The sequence below is a fragment of the Peromyscus eremicus genome, chromosome 1, assembly GCF_949786415.1.
Source record: "Peromyscus eremicus chromosome 1, PerEre_H2_v1, whole genome shotgun sequence".
NCBI classification, from domain to species: Eukaryota; Metazoa; Chordata; class Mammalia; order Rodentia; family Cricetidae; genus Peromyscus; species Peromyscus eremicus.
Window position 1 is genome coordinate 99099189 of NC_081416.1, and position 19370 is coordinate 99118558.

At 36.8% G+C, this 19370-nt stretch overlaps 1 protein-coding gene and 1 non-coding gene across 2 annotated transcripts in view; one reads left to right on the forward strand and one right to left on the reverse strand.

The window, feature by feature from the left end:
- Fchsd2 (FCH and double SH3 domains 2) overlaps nucleotides 1–19370 on the reverse strand; it is a 212099-nt gene that overhangs the window by 143322 nt on the left and 49407 nt on the right. The gene's annotated exons all lie outside the window — the stretch shown is intronic.
- LOC131903142 (U1 spliceosomal RNA) lies at nucleotides 12234–12392 on the forward strand. The gene has a single exon (XR_009377396.1). It is a non-coding gene; the product is annotated as a U1 spliceosomal RNA (small nuclear RNA).

A 19370-nucleotide genomic window follows, 5' to 3' on the forward strand; every position in this document is an offset into this window, starting at 1 on the left:
CTTTTTTTCATTCAACAACTACTCTAGGAAATTCTCTTTTTTTCTTTTTCTTCTTTTTTTTCTTTTTTCTTTTTTCTTTTTTTTTTTTTTTTTTTTTTTTTTTTTTTGTTTGTTTTTTTCAAGACAGGGTTTCTCTGTGTAGCTTTGGAGCCTGTCCTGGATCTCACTGTGTAGACCAGGCTGGCCTCGAACTCACAAAGATTCACCTGGCTCTGCCTCCCAAGTGCTGGGATTAAAGGCGTGCGCCACCACCACCCCTAGGAAATTCTCTAGTACAGGTAAAAACATGTTTAATCCTGTGACTCGGGACATCAAGAAACTCATACAAATGTGCACCACAATACATACAAATGAATGATAAGAGCAGTACTTTTTATAAAAAGCCAAATAAATGGAAAAACAATTGTCTACCAATAGTAGAAAGATTATAATGTATATTTATCACTTATAAAACTACAATGCAATAAAAACAAATTATAATTACATAATATAGGTTGAATTTTATGAATATAAATTAATAAATCTAAAAGAAAACATTTAATGTTATTTTATTTATGTAAAGTTTAAAAATAGGAATAAAGAAAGGAAATTCCTTAAGGATGTACACTGGTTGAAGAAAAGCAATGTTGGACTTTTTTACATAGACGATAGGTAAGAATTTGCATGATGATTATCTATTCAATGTACATTTTCATTCATGGCATTTTATTTATTTCTCTGACTTTTCATAATTAAAATATTTATTTCAAACGATCGGACCATCAAATTATTCAAGGTTAGATGGAGTTTATCAAGGTGTCTGTATACATTTTATACTGCTATGCTAAATTGGAGGAGCTCGAATTCTATTTTCCACTTTCCCATAGTGCTATATGATTGTAGGTATTTACTAAACTTTAATTAAGGGGAAGGAGAGAAAACTCAGAAGATAACTAATATAATAGTACCAGATCACACGACTTATTCAAAAAGAATTACCTTATTACTAGAGAAGTATAGTGCTTAAATCTGAGTGTAGCAGAGTATTATTTAATATTTTAAGTTTTACTTATATGAATCATAGATTACAACACTAAAAAGTTCTATTGCACAGTAAATATAAATACTAGTTTTCATTTATTTATGTTTTATTTGAGACAGGGTCTCACTATGTGGTTCTGGCTGGCTTGGAGCTCATTATGTAGACCAGGCCAGCCTCTAACTTAAAAGATCTGTCTTTCTCTGTCTCTGTGGAGTGCTGGAATTAAAGACATGTACCACCATGTATAGTGAGTGATACATATACTAGCTTTCAAAATCAGGTAGTCATCATTCTGTCCATCGCCATCTCCAGCAACCTGCCAGGTCATAGTCAATTTAAATTTTCTTCTTCAGGTTTTCTTCCCCCAGATGTATAGGCCAGGCTGGCCTCAGACTCAACAAAGATTAACCTGCCTCTGCCTCGAAAGTGCTGGGGTTCACGGCATGAGCCACCACTAATTTAAATTTTCTATTTCATTTAACCATTCTTTCCCATCTTAGTTAAGAGATATACCAACCATTTGTGAAACTGAAGAAATTAACTAGTTGAATTACTACTAACTAGTTAAATTTTTACTGTTTCCTTTAAAGCTCATCCATGTACACAATATAGATAAAATAGTATTTTCAGATAAAAAAAATACTGGGCCGGGCAGTGGTGGCGCATGCCTTTAATCCTAGTACTCAGGAGGCAGAGCCAGGTGGATCTCTGTGATTTCGAGACCAGCCTGGTCTACAGAGTGAGATCCAGGACAGGCATCAAAATTACACAGAGAAACCCTGTCTCAAAAAACAAAAACAAAACAAAACTATATATATATATATATATATATATATATATATATATATATATATATGGCATCTTTTGATGTGGGCACTTAACATTATAAACTCCTCTTAGAGCTAGCTGCCTTCATTGTGTCTCACAGATTTGGATATACTGTGTTTACATTTTCATTAAATTCTGGGAATCTTTTAATTTCCTTTTTGATTTCTTCAGTGACCCATTTAATTCAATAGTGTGTTCATTAATATCCATTTCTGTAGTACTTCAACACTTTTTAACCAAACATGTTCGAAAGAGACTGCTAGCTTTACTCAAATTCTGATTCTCCTCTTCTTCAAGGTATACACACGCCAGTTTCCAGTCACCTCTGAAATCAGATGTGATCGTGTGATGAGTTTTGGCCAATGGAATGTGAGGAGACTTGATGTGTGCTGCTGCTTTTAGCACTCTATCAGAACTTCTTTCCTGTAATCGGTCCCCTGGTTATTCTTTGGTTAACTAGATGCAAAAAATTCAGAGGTAGGGGAGCTTAAGCCCCATAGCTGTCTATATCACTAAATCATTACATGGAAAGCCATTAACTAAATTCTGCCTTTGAAAGACCAGAGAGATAGCTCCGTGGGAAAAAAAGCTTGCGGGACCTGAGTTCAACCTCCGGAACCCAAGTAAAGATGGAAGGAGAAAATCAACCCCACAAAACTGACCTCCACCTCTACAAATGCACTGTGGCACACTGATACACACACAAAATAATAAAACAAATTTAAATTTTTAAAAAATTTTAAATTTTTAAAAAATCTGCCAATAAGCTGTTAATGGGCCAGAAAACTTTTTGCTAAACTTCAATGATGTGGGAGTTATTGGTTAAAGCAATTAGTCTACCTTTATGAACAAAGAACATTTACCAATAAGAGTATATCTACAATTGTTTCAAGATTTTTTTTTTTTTTTGGTTTTTCGAGACAGGGTTTCTCTGTGTAGCTTTGCGCCTTTCCTGGAACTCACTTGGTAGCCCAGGCTGGCCTCGAACTCACAGAGATCCACCTGGCTCTGCCTCCCGAGTGCTGGGATTAAAGGCGTGCGCCACCACCGCCCGGCTGTTTCAAGATTTGTTACTATGAATATATTCAGAGCCTACCACCTCTGGAAGGATACAACTCCACATAATGGAACCATGCTTCTCTGTGAAAAATAAAAGTTCCCTCCCCTCCCCCGTCTTTTTTTTTTCTTTTTTTTTTTTTAGAAAACTGTGTATAGAGAGGACACTCAACCTGATAAAGCAAAACAAGTCTGGTAAAAACAAATCTGGTTTTGGTTTCTTAAATTTCTATTTTCTTAGCTGTGGCATTTCATGTGCCAATCATCATAAAACACATACTACTTTTCTGCATATATACACAAAGCAAACTTTTAAGCGCAGAATTACAAAAAAAATTATTCACATAAGCCTACTCTTAGTAGACTGAGTATTTATGCTTGCCTAGCACATATGAAGCCCTGGGTTCCATCCCAAGCACCCCATAAGCCAGGTATGTCGGCATATGCTTGAAATCCCAGGGATCAGGAAGTGGAGATAAGAAGGTCAGAATTTAAAAATCATTCTTAGCTGCATAACAAGTTCAAGGCTAGAATGGGCTACATGAGATTCTGTTTTCTAAAAAAAAAAAAAAAAAAAGATAGAAAAGGAAAAAGTCTTCTTTGGGGCTTGACTAATATGTATAATGCTCTGGGTTTGAAACCTAGAACAAACAAAAACAAAACAAAGTCTACTCCACTTTTACTTATTATATAATGGCATTATGTTTTATAACAACAAATTTCAAAAAGAAATCCAAATTTAAAAAAAAAAAAGTTTCTTATCCACTGTCAAAAAGTACAATTACACTTTTCCCTGTCACTAATTTAAAACTACCTTAAGTCTCCTGACTTTGTAGAAGTCAAAGCTAAGGTGACTACTATCAATGATGATGAGAGAATTCCTGCCTGATCAAGCTATCTGATGTAGTGGATACCTGTTCTATCTATGAATTTGAAGCACTGCCCCTAGAGATATAACAGGTATGACCTTGAAGTACAGCCCCTGGGCCATGGCTCGGGGCTACCCTTAAGACCTGAGACTCACATACCCCGCCCTCTTCTCTCCCTCATGGGCTTTGATGCTGGGACAGATGGAAGAACAACATGGGACTGTACCTTGAACTTCCAGAACCCTACGATAAATCTCCAATGCTGTAATGAGTCTCTCTCCCTAATAAATTCCTTTACCCTTTAAGCAGACTCTGGATTTCTTGTAATAATCTGGGCTGCAGCACTATTTGCTCAAGAGGGAGTTCTTAGCAATGAAGGCTGCTCAGCTTGAATGGAAAAAGAGTTGTAAAGATTATCTGCAATCTGCACGGTTACAAGTGTCTTCAACTCTACCTCCTTGAGCATTACCGTTCTTCTAGGAGACCAAATGAGACTATAAAGTGTTTGTACCACATTGACTGGAACACAGTAGATATTGAAAGCATTCCACTCTTAGATTCCAGTGTAAATTTCCATTACCACACCATCTATTATGGTGAAATGGCTCATGGGCTGGCATGATAGTTCAATGGGTAAAGTTGCTTGCCGCAAAGCCTGGCAACCTGAGTTCAATTTCCTTACTCTCATAGAGAAAGAAAGAACAGATTCCTGTAAGCCATCCTTGGACTTCCACATTAGTATCATGGCTCATGTGTATGCATGCATGTATACACACAAGTAAATGTAATAAAAATAATTTTTTAAAAGGCATTTGTCATGAAACCTAACAAGCTGAGTTAAATCCCCAGGTCTCAGGAGGTAAAAGAAGAGAACTGAATCCTACAAATTATCCTGACTTCCACATAAACATTCACACACAAACACACAATAAAATAAACAGATGTATAAGAACTTAAGAAACAATATTCCTAATATCCATTAAAAATACTAATTCGCCGGGCAGTGGTGGCGCACGCCTTTAATCCCAGCACTCGGGAGGCAGAGGCAGGCGGATCTCTGTGAGTTCGAGGCCAGCCTGGTCTCCAAAGCGAGTTCCAGGAAAGGCGCAAAGCTACACAGAGAAAACCTGTCTCGAAAAACCAAAAAAAAAAAAAAAAAAAAAATACTAATTCTATGATTCTACTAATCTATTTAAACAGGATTCAAATTATCCAAGATTTTGTGTGTATATATACACACATACATATATGTTCATATATGTATGTATGTATGTATGTATGTATATGTTAGCAATATTATATTAAAATTAGGCAGACAAGCCAGGCTTATAAAACCAAGGACTTGGGGCGGAGTGAGGCAGGAGAATCACAAAGAGCTTAAGACCTACCTGTGCTACACAGTGGTAAGTTCAAGGTCAGCCTGGACAATCTGGTGAGATCCCATCTCAAAAATTTTAAAAAGTAAGAAAACAGCTGGAAATATAACTCAGTGTCAAGAAGCTTGCCAAACAACAATCCCCCATGGACTGCCAAAAGAAAAGCAAATTAGAAATAGATACACTAATTAGGTGATTTGTGAGTAAAATAGTACATATAAAATAAACTAGGCTCATATTATATATAAAATGATCACTTCATTCTTTAATCTGTTTATAAAAAGCCAGAATGAAGTCAAAGGATCTGTTACCACCCTCTAGTTCCTGACCGTAGATGATGAAATATGGTTCTGCACTGGCTAATCTGAAATCACTGATGGCCACAGGGTTAGGAAATCTGCTGTAAACTTCACAAGCAAGTTAAACAAGTATAGAGTGACCAGCCCAGATTTGAGATATAATTCAAAGTCCTACAAAAATATCAGAAAAACCCGCTTACTGCTTCTCCAAGCATCACAGATCATGAAGAAGCAAGATGAAAACACAGGAGGGGAAGTCCTGAGATTCTTCTAAGAGGGCTGTAAACATACACAGAAATACCTCAATGGGAGTTAAAAGGTTTCCTGCCTGAATTCCTGCAAGTACTTTCAAAAGGTCTCTGAAGTGATGTTAGATGGAGAACAAGATTTGATTTTAAAAGGATAAAAACGGGAAGCATATATAAGACTTACAAACCTATGATCTCAAGGCTAGGAGTCTAAGGCAAGAAGACTGTCCTTGAATTCAAGGCCAGCCTAGGACACTCAGTGAAACTGTCTCAAAAATGAACAGTCCATCAAAATGAAACAAACAAAAGGGGATGCAGTCAATACAGCTAGTTATCCAAACAACTACAAAAACGAGAAGATGCACAAACCCCAGTATTCAGAGACATGAAATTTAAAATTAGACATCATTTTGTCACACTTTGACCTAAGATTTAATGAGTAGCAACATTTATTCCCAATAAAGATAATATATACCAGACCCTCATAGCTTATTAGTAGTAAACTGGCAAGATAGTTTTAAATTTTTATCTATTAGAAGTTTTTAAGCCACTAGAGATAGCTCAAGCTTAAGACCATTGGCTGGTCTTGAAGAGGCTGGATTCAGTTCCCAGCACTGTGGCTCACAACGAGTCTATAACTGCAGTTCTAGGGAGATCCAGTGCCCCCTTCTGACATCCTTGGGGACCAGACAGGTAAGTTGAACACTTACATACATGCAGACAAAACATCCATATCCATAAAATAAAAATAAATCTTTTAATCCTTTTAAATTAACCTATTAATGTTCATCAAAATTTTAAACAGGTATGTTTTGCTCGTAAGGATGCCATTTTCTGATTACTAAAGTGAAAGTACAACTGTAACATGACAAATGTTTGTTGTAGTATTCTTTTAAATAATTTAAATCAATAGAATATGGATATAAATGTTGAGTAACTTAAAGCCTCATTCTGAACTTGATGTTGATTAAAGTCTTTGTGTTTGGGGAAAAATATCAATGTTAAAAATACTGTTTAATAGGAACAGATACAGAATGAATCTGAACATTATCCTCTTATGGGGGAGGGTATGGTAACTGAATCTAGGGTCTTATACATGCCAGAGATGCACTCTACTACTGACGATCTGGTAGTGGCTTAATTTGTTATTTATAGGCCATAGGCATTTGAGAAATAATTATCCAAAAACAAGGTGATTTGTTTTGCTGTGAATGGGCAGATGTTGCTAAATTAATGCTATATAACAACTCCAAAATCCATCAGTTACAACAATCAGTACTAATTTTCTGCTCATGAGCCAGTTTGGCTATAAAACACCTCTGCTTCAAGTCCAGATCTACTTTAAACATCTTTTATCCCAGGACCCTCTCTGAAGAGGAATAGTTATCTGGGGCAATTCTTCTCACAGAAATAATAGTTCAAAAGTACTGGAAAAAATTTGCAGTACCTCTTAAAGCTCATTTCAGATATGGCCTACTGTTACCTCTATCTCTATCAGCCCAAGTCCAAAGTCATTCAGGCAGGGATTTTTATCTCAAGAGAAAAGCTGGGAATATTTGTAGAGCAATAATTCTATTTACAATAAATTCTGTGGGAAATTTCCAGAACAAGTTCATTGTGTTCACTATGACCATGCAAAGGCAGTAAGGTGCTGATGAAGTAACGCGTTGCTATCAAATTCTCACATGACAAAAAGCAAACAGGAACAGTAAATATGCCAATGACAGAATCAGGATGCAAAAACTTCTCAAAGTACTGGCACAATGTACTAAGCTTAACACAATGGAATCTCAAAGGAGAAAAAGCCCTGCTATAGGTTCAATATAAAAGAGGGTGACTGAATAGCAAGATAGGTGAGAGTCACAGTGCTTTCAGGTTAACCTCAATAGCCGCTAATGTCATCAAAATGTAATGCCGTTTGTATTACCAGTCATAACAGCTGAGTGCTTCTACATGAAAAACACAGTAAAACTTGACAGGAAAAAAAAAATAACATGAAGAGTTTGAGGCAATCACACCCAAAAGAATATATTGCTCTGATCTGTATGTCAATGTCTGTGGAATAATGACTGGAAACAGAATATGTGAACCGTTTTAAACTAGGTTTCATAGGAGAGATAGCTGGATAAACTACTGATTTGGGGAATGGGAAGACTAGGAACAGGTTATAGATCAGTAGAAAGAAGAAACAAACATAAAAGTCTTCAAATTCCCTAAAATGCTTTCAGAGTTGCTGAAACAGTAAACAAATTGTGTTAGAAGTTACCACACCTTTATTCAGCTGTGGCAACTTTTCTGCAAAAAACTAGACAGTTAAGATTTTTGCCTTTACAGCCAGGTGGTGGTGGCACAAGCCTTTAATCCCAGGAGGCAGAGGCAGGTGGATCTCTGTGAGTTCGAGGCCAGCCTGGTCTACAGAGTGAGTTCTAAGAAAGGCTCCAAAGCGACACAGAGAAACCCTGTCTCAAAAAAAAAAAAAAAAAAAAAAAAAGATTTTTGCCTTTACAGATCAGGTCTCTGTGGCAACTACTGACTATAAAAAAAAAAAAAAATAGATAACGTGTAAGATGTAAGTAAATAGGTGTGTCTGGCTTATAATAAAACTTTGTTCACAAAAGCAGGTGTCACGCCAGATGGCGATAGTTTGTCAAAATCTTCTCTATGTTGAAAAAAATAGAATGGATGCAAACGGAGTTGGACCATATCACCTTCAGAACATTTCTTACTCCAAAGAGCCATAAAAGTAACTAAAGCAATTCAGTAATACAGAAAATAGGTGGGAAAATGACACAATAAGGTAGATGAGTTAGAGAGACCATCTGCAGATATATATGAATATTTATTACCAATACAACAGAAGGCTCTTAAACAGGTCCCTTTCAGGGGAAGACAGTGGAGTGCTTAAAAAACAAAAATAGAAATGCAAGTACTTAGTATAATGTTGTTCTCTATCCAGTAAATAAAACAGACACTAACTTTAATCATTGCCCTTAAGCAAGTCTTTCCAATCCATATGGGAATACAACAGAACATTTTCAAATTGCCTTAAAGCCCTTTTATATTTCTTGAGTATTACATCTTCATACACAGATATGTGGCCAAGCAACACAACAAGCTCCAAGCAAAGCAAAAGAATACTATGATTTAATTTCACCAAAGGTTAGAAACTTCTATATAACAAATGAATCAAAATATCACTTCCTTTAGCTACCACATGCATATCTTATATCAGAACAAATGTTCTCAAACTGGTACTTTTTGTTGTTGTTTTGTTTTTGTTTTTTGTTTTTTTAAAGACAGGGTTTCTCTGTATAGCCCTAGCTGCCTGGAACTCACTCTGTAGACCAGGCTGGCCTCAAACTCACAGAGATCCATGTGTCTCTACCTCCCAAGTGCTGGAATTAAAGGCGTGCACCACCACTGACTAGTTCAAACTGATACTTTGTTTTATAAGAGATGAGCATAGAAATTGAGAGGCATATAGAAGCTTTTATAGCAATCTAAATTTGATTGGTTTGTCAACAACAATCAAAATATAAATCAATCTAAAAAAGTGTAATCACTTATTTTCATAATTTGTCATGTTATTAACCATCTAAATATTAATCAAATCTGTAATTTTTGTTGTAGAGTATTATTTTAAGCTGGGTTACTTTTGTTTGTGCTGCATTTGTTTAACTCTATGAAGCTGTGTTACTGTGCCTATCTAAAACACCTGATGGTCTAATAAAGTGCTGAACGGCCAATAGTGAGGCAGGAGAAAGAATAGGCAGGGTTGACAGGCAGAGAGACTATATAGAAGGAGAAATCTGGGAGAAGAGAGAAGTAGCCAGAGGAGGAGGAGGACTCCAGGGGCCAGCCAGCCAGCTACACAGCAAGCCAGCGAGTAAGAGTAAGATAAACAGAAGTAAGAGAACAGGAAAAGCCCAGAGGCAAAAGGTAGACGAGATAATTTAAGGGAAGCTAGCAAGAAACAAGCCAAGCTAAGGCTGGGCATTTAGGTGGCCCCCTCCCAAAGAGAAAAAGAGTAAAAAACAAAACAAAAAAAATCAATTTTTCAATTAAGGAATTTTACATTTTAATATCTATACAAAGCAAAAACTGTGTCTGCTCATCCTTGGTAAGGAATAATACACGTTCTCTTACTGAGGCAGCAAGAAAGAAACAGTGACAATGGAACTGCTTTGAAAACATGAAAACCAAAAGGCCATACTATTTTACACATAAAGTATGACTGGCAGAGGACTGTTATAACCACATTGTGCTACTTGCAGAGATGCCCTGACCATGAAACAAAAGTAGCATTTATGTAGAAAATACTTAGAAGTTCAAAACAAACAAATTTAAATTAAAAACTACTAAATTACCAAACCAATAGAAGCAGATATTTGATGCTTCACATATAAATATTAGGGTTTCCATACTTCTTATACAGGAGCTCTTTGAGATACTATCTTTAAAACACACACACACTTCACTTGCTCTAGAGAAAAAATCCACCAACACTGGGTATCCGAATATGTTGAGTGAATATGCAACCAAAAAATGAATTTTCAACATTATCAGTTTAAAGCACTCTGTGTTTTTGTTGAAGAAGTGGAAATAAATGACAGTGGAGAACAGGTACCTCAAATCTCTGTAGCCAGCCATGGCCCTGACTGCAAATTAGCAACTAATTTTGCTTCCAGATGTGGTTGCTTTGGAAGTCATAGTTGCTGAGACAGGGGTGGAGGTTTTCTGCTTGTAATTCCTCAACTTTCCACCCTAAACATGTATTTTAGGCCTTTTACTATCTGAAGCAAGGCTCTGTCAGACGTGGGGCCAAACAAGAAGATGTCAGTGCTATTGCTGAACTTTTCAGTACAATTTTGGCCACTTTGAGGACTCCAAGGTTTTTGGTGTTTAGAGATTTGGAAAATTCTGTCTTCATATCTTAATAAAGATCTCAGGGATATCCGGCCTTAGTGGTGCATGCCTTTAATTGCAGAATTCCCTGAGTTGGAGGCCAGTCTGGATCTATATAGCAAGTTTCTGATTAACCAGGGCTATACATAGTGAGCTCTTGTCTCAAACAAAATGATCTGAGGAACTAAAATCTGAGGAAGTAGTTCCCCTGGGTTCTCAAGACAAGGCAGAAAAACTACAAGGCTACTCAGCAGCCAAGTCTGACTTTTTCTCATCTTTAGTGTGAGGTCAGGTGTTTAATTACCTCTGTCTTAACTTTAATGAATAATTGGAGGAAGGAAAACAATGAGAAGTCATCCCAATGGATTATGTTCAGCCATCCACAGCAGAACTTGGTCAACTCCCTCCCCTGCCCCCACAGGACCAAACAGTAAATTGTTCATACTTTGAAAGCCATATGGTCTCTGCCAAATTAACCATCTCTGCCATAGTGAAAGTAGCCATAGACAGTTGGGGAAAAAATAGATATCTGTGCTCCAAACTTGATTTAGTAAAATAATCAAAGGTCGTAATTTGCTACCCTTGTATACTACAGCTGTTTGTTTTGAAGGATTCTCTCTCACTAATTTGTAAATGGATACCTTGGAAAACCTAATAAGGTGAATTATTCAGTAAATTGTATTAAAAGATCTAACTGTGAGCTTAAAATTTTTTAATTTTATAGACAGGTTGTGTTTCAATAAATAGATGTAGGAAAGAAGAATTGGGCAGAATGTTTAATATTGTTACTGAAACTGTCTTCTTGTCTGTTCTATTACTTTTCTTGTTGCTGCAACAAAACACCTAACAAAAGCAACTGAGAAAGAAAGACTCTTTTGGCTCCTGGTTTCTGAGAAAAGGCAGGTGATGGGAATGTGAGGCATCTTGTCACAACGTGTCTACACTTGGCAACAGAAAGATGAACACAAATGCTCAGTTTTCTTTTCTTGAATCCTGGATCCCAGATAGGATGGTGCTGCCCACATTCAGGGTTGGTTTTCCTGCCTCAGTGAAATTTCTCTAGAAACACCCTCACATACAGATTCAGTGGTTGTCTTCTGAGTGACTGTCAATCCCATCATGTTGATAATCAGAACTAACCAGCACACCTATTAATATAGGGAGTTACAATACTGCTACAAATGTTGTTCTACAATATTAAATAAAAAACTGAATGAAATTAATTGCAGTTTTCAATTTAGAATCACTTCTACACCACATTAAAGTGAAAGTGTATATAAGTTTTAATTTTTTAATATGACATAAAATGGTTCTTGATATTAATTTAATCTAGGTTAGATTGACAACAGCGCTGTGTAGCTATAATGTATACTGTTATTGTATTTTTTTTTTTTGGTTTTTTGAGACAGGGTTTCTCTGTGTAGCTTTGCGCCTTTCCTGGAACTCACTTGGTAGCCCAGGCTGGCCTTGAACTCACAGAGATCCGCCTGGCTCTGCCTCCCGAGTGCTGGGATTAAAGGTGTGCGCCACCACCGCCCGGCTCTGTTATTGTATTTTAACAGCATTAGTGTAGGGATATTAGACTCAAGTATGTTTTGAGAATTGAAGAATAGATTTAAAAGACATGTTAAAGACTTACTTGGCAGGGAAAATAAAGTGGTCAAAAAGGTGGTTTTCCCAGTGTAAGGTTCATCCATTGCACTCCAGGTGTGCTGACCTCTGTTATTTCCTCACATGAGAGAAATTGCATAATTTATGGTATTGGGGGACTTTGTTAGTGCTTTCCTCTAATAAAAAAAATCGTAATTTTAGGAGGGCTATGAATTGAGATTCAGTAGTAGAATAAATGCTTGGCTAGCATGCACAAGACGTTGGCTACAATCCCACCACTGGAGGGAGGGGATAAAATAAAGCAAGCTCAAGATATTAATTGCTAAACTTTTTATTCCCCCAAATTAAGCAATGAAGCAGTTGTTTTCAGAATTAGTGCTAATCCTTTTTTAAAATTTATTTTATGTATACAAGTACTCTATCTGCATGTATACCTTAATGTCAGAAGAGGGCATCTATAGATGGTTTTGAGTCACCATGTGGTTGCTGGGACCTCTGGAAGAACATCCAGTGCTTTTAACTTCTGAGCTCTCTCTCCAGGTGCTAATTTAAATATATATATATATTTTTTTTTTTTTAATTTTATGTGTATGGGTATTTTGCCACATATACATATACGTGTGTGTGTGCGCGTGCGCACACACACACACACACACACACACACACGGGCGCGCCACATGCATGCCTGGTGCCGTGGATCCCCTAGAACTGGAGTTACAGACAGTTTGTAAACTGCCATATGGGTGCTGGGAATTGAACCCAGGTCCTCTAGAGAAATAGCTGGTTCTCTCGTTTTCCCCCTTCCCCCGCCCCCAAGACAGGGTTTCTCTTCGTAACTTTGGAGCCTGTCCTGGAACTTACTCTGTAGACCAGGCTGGCTTTGAACTCACAGAAATCCGCCTGTCTCTGCCTCCTAAGTGCTGGGATTAAAGGTGTGCACCACCACTGCCTGGCAAAAGTGAATTCTGGGAATTGAACTCAGGTCGCTGTTTACACAGCAAAGCCTTTACTGACTGAGCCATCTCCCCTCTTAACTACTGAGCCATTCAACAGCCCCGTGTTAATCTTTTATTAGTAACCACTCCTAACAGTATATTCAACATGGGGATAAATTATCTCTCAGTTAAAAAGATAGATCAACTATTTATAATTTCCTATATATGGATATTCTTTTGATGAGAAAAATATTGAAAATGTTCTGCCAAATTTGTAAGATAAGACTAGAAATAATCTTTAAACAGACACATAATACATAGATCGTCCCCAACCTCTGCTCTTAGGGTCTGACTGCCCAGGCTGTCCTCAAGCTCTTGACCCTTCTGGTTCCTGTCCTTGCGGCTGTACTGTCGGTGTATACTGCTGTACAGAACCTAAACTCTAAACCACAGTTGTCGGTTTCGTTTCTTATACAGTTTGGAGTTATGTTTGGCGGCAGTAAAGCTGAAAAGATTTTACAACCTCATGTTAAAACCACACATGTACTAAAGGAATTGTCATTTTATCATTGTGTTTTAAGTTTTTCTAAAAGCTTTATGAGATTTGTTAGTTCTATGGATTGGTCTCCAGTATCATTGATCAGTTGTCATAAACACATAAAGTATGCTCTTCATTATTTTCAGCATGTGTAAGGCCCTATGTCCAGAATTAAGTATTTAAAATAAAGCCCAGCAGTACACACCCATAATCCCAGCACCTGGGAGACAGACAGGAGAATCAGTAGTTCGAGGAACATATCATGCATACGAGGCCAGCACTGCTCTATACTGAAACCCTGTCTTTAAAAAACTAAACAACAATGAAATAAAACCTCACATGGCCTCTGTCTCCTGGCATCCTAAAATCTCTATTTCTCTATTTCTGATTCTAAAAGAATCAAAGTAAGGTTTGATACAGACAAGGGAATGAATACTAAATCAGGAAGAAACAAAAAATACACATAGAGAAGCTAAAGAGACAGTACAGTGGTTAGGAACAACTGTTACTTTTGCAGAGGACCTACATTTGGTTCCTAGCACCCACATGGCAGCTAACAACCATCCAAAACTCCAGTTCCAGGAATCTGATGCCCTCTCCCAACCTCCATGGGCACCAAGCATGCACACGGTGAACATACATACATTCAAGCAAAACATGCATACATACACTTAAAATGAAATAAATAAATCTAAAAAAAAAATCCCCACAAAAGGTGTTCCAACTATAGAAGTACATGTGTGTAGAGCAGAAAAAAAGAACTCCTGATGTGATTTTTGCCTACTGTTCATTCAGCACTTGTTTTTGTCTATTAGTCTGAGACAGAATCTCAAACTTGCAGCCCAGACTGACCTCAATCTTGTGGTACTCCTATTGTCTCAGATGACCACATCATCTTTATTCAAGTTTTTCAAATGATACCTGACATTTATATTAAGAAGTAATAATCAGCTGGGTGTAGTACAATCTTAGCACTCTAGAAGCTAATGACTATAGTGCCCTATGAAACCAGCTTGGCCTACAGTGTAAATTCAATGCCAACATGGGCTACATAGCAAAATGTCTGTCTAACAAAATCATAAATAAAATAACCACTTAGAAAAAAAAAAAGAAGAAGAATGAGGAGATCAGGAAGATCTAACCTGCTGAGGACATCAGATCACGTGTACTGCTTCAACCCATCCCCAATTTCAAACCTCTGAATAAAACTGCTCGACTCTCCCACAAAAGAAAAAAAAGCATCAACAATTAAACGGTACAGAAGATACTGCTGTATTGGTATTGGATTTTACTTACTACTTATAACCTAATCTTAATATGTAAATTCATCAATGGCTATCTAATTCAATTATTTTAAAATAAAATTCTTTTGTGAAAAAGTATGTCCAGAGTACGTCATTACAGTCTTTTATAAATTACAAATGCAAAACCTAGAAAATGAAAGGATATCCTGCTATTCTGGGAACAGCCTCACACTGTTAAAGACCTCTTAAATAATTTCCTATGATTTTAAAAAATTCTCTTACAATATACACAGTGAATAGAAATTCTTAAAAGTTGTTAACAAATACAAGCTGTGATGTTTTTAAATTTTCAACTTCAAAACAATAGTGCTAGAATATTTTGATCACTTATATCACAGAATTGATATATCAACAAGTACTTGGGTTCTGCCCTTCATAAACTGTGGCCTGACAGAAGTGAAACATGACCCCTCCCCATGATGAATTTCTACCCTAGCTGAAGTCTTCCAAGTACTTTCAAAGCAAACAATACTTCTGATGTCTAATGATATGGAGGAATTTGCCAACAAAAACAAAACTTTAGAAATCATATCCTTAAATACTAAAAACCACAAGTACAAAGTGTTAACTTTAAGCCACAAAATACTCAAGAAAGTTATTGAAATGATTATGAAACATGTTTTTCATTTTATATTTTGTTTACTTATTTAGGTGATGACATGGACCCCAGGGCTTCACACAAGGTAAGTACTCTAACCACTGAGCTACATCCTTAGCCAAGTATCTTTAATCCGTTTTTTTTAAAGAAATAATTTTATTCTTTTAGTATATTAATGTTTTGCCTGCATGTATGTCTGTGCATCATGTATGTGACTGGTTCCTGTGGAGGCCAGAAGAGGATGTCAGATCTCCTGTAACTGGAGCTGTAAATAGTTGTGAGTTACTAAGTGGATGCTGGGAATTGAATCAGGGTCTTCTGAAAGAACAGTAAGTACTCTTAAACACTGAGCCATCTCTCCAGCCCCAATCACTTTTTTTTTTTTTGAAAAATTATTTTATGTATTCATACATGTGTAACATGGAGCATATGTGGAAATCAGAGTTCTCTACTTCTACCATGTGGGTCCCAGGGATCAAACAGGTTATCATGCAACAGGTGCCTTTACTAGCTGAGCCATTTCTCCCATCCCACAGCAAAGCACCTCTAAATTAAAAAAAAAAGTTCAACTCAGAAAAAATAAATAAATGTAATTAATGAGAAGGCATAGTAATAGAACTAGCCCTGGTGAAAGCAGCTTAAAATTAAAATAAAGCATTCCAAGAGAAAAGTGAAAGTATTAGAACACCCAATGAATGAAATAAAAAGGGGGCCAGGCACAGTGGTGTGAGCCTTTAGTTTCAACTACCTGGGAGGCTGACAGATGAGAATTCCTTGTGAACAGGGATCCACAGCCAGCCTGTGCAACACAGCTAGATAGGAGTGGACAAGGAGCATGTCTGAGCTATGTCCAGATCGCCAAAATTTAGTTTGAAATGTACCAAAACCAAGATGAATATTTGATACTAGAAGGATCAATAAATGGCTAAACATAGAATAAAGCAAATATACTACATGTTATGGTTTGTATGGAAGGTATCTGAGCATTAACTATAATTATAATATTCTTTCAACTTTGCTAGATAGAAATACTCAAAAGACAACAAAGTATATTCACACCTTACCTCCTATAATGTATCAGTTGAAGAATAGAATACAAAATATTTGTATACATTTTAAAAAATCTGGAATGTGCCAAATTTAATTCAGAAAAACATTCAAATGCTCTGAATTACCAATGCAGAGATACAAAGATGTCACCAACAGCAAAGATTAAAAAAATAAAACAAAGAAAAAAACACAGTATTCTGGGGGTGAGGGGTTTTGAAAGCAAAGATCCAGTTACCTAGAACTCTGGACACAGATTTAAACTCCCAATTTAAAACTTACTCTACCTAAGTGCAATGGTACACAATTGTAATTCCAGCACTCAAGGGGCCAAGGTGTGAGAATCTTGAGTTGAAGACCAGCCTGAGATAAAAGCAAAACTTTGCCTCAAATAAAAATAAAATAAATTTAAACCTGCTTTAAAAAAATTCCTGGCCGGGTGGTGGTGGCACACGTCTTTAATCCCAGCACTTGAGAGGCAGAGCCAGGTGCATCTCCGTGAGTTCAAAGCCAGCCTGTTCTATAAAGCGAGTTCCAGGAAAGACACAAAGCTACACAGAGAAACCCTGTCTCAAAAAACCAAATTCCCAGTCATTCCTGCTGCTGTTTTCAAGATGGTTCTAATTTCACTCCTCCACAAGTGAAGTTTTTATGTATACACACACAGGCAATGTTCTGGTTCATCTTATCGGTCACCAGGCATTTATTCTGTTACAAAGTATCTATTCATGAGAAAGCATACTTAACAAGAAATATAATTCCACGTGGCATTCTTATTATTATCCTATCTTATAGACTGTAAACTGAAGCATAGGGTAGTTAAAGTCTGAAGCTGCAAAGCCAATAACACAACTGATAACCAAACCATATTCTTCATCAGGCTATATTTTCAACTTAGAAAACTTTTTTTAATTTAACTTAATTTTATTTTACTTATTTATTTACTTATTTATTTGTTTGTTTGGTTGGTTGGTTGGTTTTTCGAGACAGGATTTCTCTGTGTAACTTTAGAACCTGCTCTGGAACTCTGTAGACCAGACTGGCCTCGAACTCACAGAGATCGGCCTGCCTCTGCCTCCTGAGTGCTGGGATTAAAGGCATGGGCCACCACTGCCTGGCATTTTTTTATTCTCCAGAATTTCACTTTTTTGTTTGTTTTGTTTTTCAAGATAGGGTATCTTTGTGTAGTCCTAGCTGTCTCAGAACTCCGTAGACCAGGCGGACCTCAAACTCACAGAGATCTGCCTGCCTCTGCCTCCAGTGTCGGGAATAAGATGTGGAAGCCACCACTACCCAGTCAGAATTCCACTTTCAAAAGTTAAAATTTCTAAAGCATAAAAATCTAAAAATATCTAAGAGGTTTCAGGTAAGGAACTGACCAAATGGTCCAGAAGGCCTCAATGTACATGAATAGGTGTACCATGTTCCCATAGTAATTAACCCTGTAATAGTCACAGGGTCTTTCTGTCCTGATCATTACTAGTACAAATTGCTTCTCATGACTTGCCATGTTGCTAGCATAAAATTCTGACCAAGAAACTACATTTTGTCTCATACTATAGTCATTTAGATATGTATTTATACTACTTGATTATAAACCCTTCGAAGATAATCAATTTCTATCTACCCTCAAATATTAGCTTAAGAAACCACGTGCTCACACTTACTTAATAACTCACTGAATTATGTTTAAGCTGGTAAAAAGAATACTTACTTGAATAAACAACATTTTTATTAACACTTCATTATAAAACAAAGTGTCGAGTCAATGTTTGATTCATTTTTATTAGTTTTATGAATATTAAGAACTTAATTCTGTTAAATTTTATTTAGTGTTTTAAAAATTGGTGATTTTAAAAAAAGGTGATTTATAATATAAATAACAGAATTGGATCCTAAAAGAAATATTTTCAAGTTATTTAAATCAAAGTTTGGGTCAGGCACGATGGTTTACCAGGTAAAAGCATTCGCTGTACAAGCCTGACAACCTGAGTTTGATCCATGGAACCCAAGTGTCCTAGTTAGGGATTCTATTGCTAGGATAAATCTCAGTGACCAAAAGCAATTTATAGAAGAAAGTGTTTTTTTCTGCTTATAACTCTCAGGCCATATTCTATTGCTAAGGGAAGTCAGGGCAGGATCTCAAGGCAGAAACTGAAGCAGAAGCCATAGAGGGGTGCTGCTTACTGGCTTGTTCCCCACAGCTTGCTCAGCCTACTTTCTAATAAACCCCAGGACCACGTGCCCAGAATGGCACCACCCACAGTGAGCTGGACCCTCCCACATCAATCATTACTCAAGAAAATGCCCCACAAGCTTGCCCACAGGCCAGTCTGGTGTGGCATTTTGTCAACTGAGGTTCCCAATGACTCTAGCTTTTGTCAAGTTGACAAAAAAACAAAACAAACAAACAAAAAACCCTAACCAAGCCACTATGGAATGAAAGAACTTGACTCCTGAAAGTTGTCCTCTGATTTCCATATCCACATCCATCATCCATACACAGACACACATATAATAAATTTTTTAATTTAAATAATAAATGTAAATTTTATTAAAATGATTAATGTATGAGAATATTAAGCTGGGCGGTGGTGGTGCACATCTTTAATCCCAGCATTCAGAAGGCAGAGCAAGCATATCTCTGTGAGTTTAAGGCCAGCCTGGTCGACAGAGAGAGTTCCAGGACTGCCAAGGCTACACAGAGAAACTCTGTCTCGTAAAAAAACAAAAAT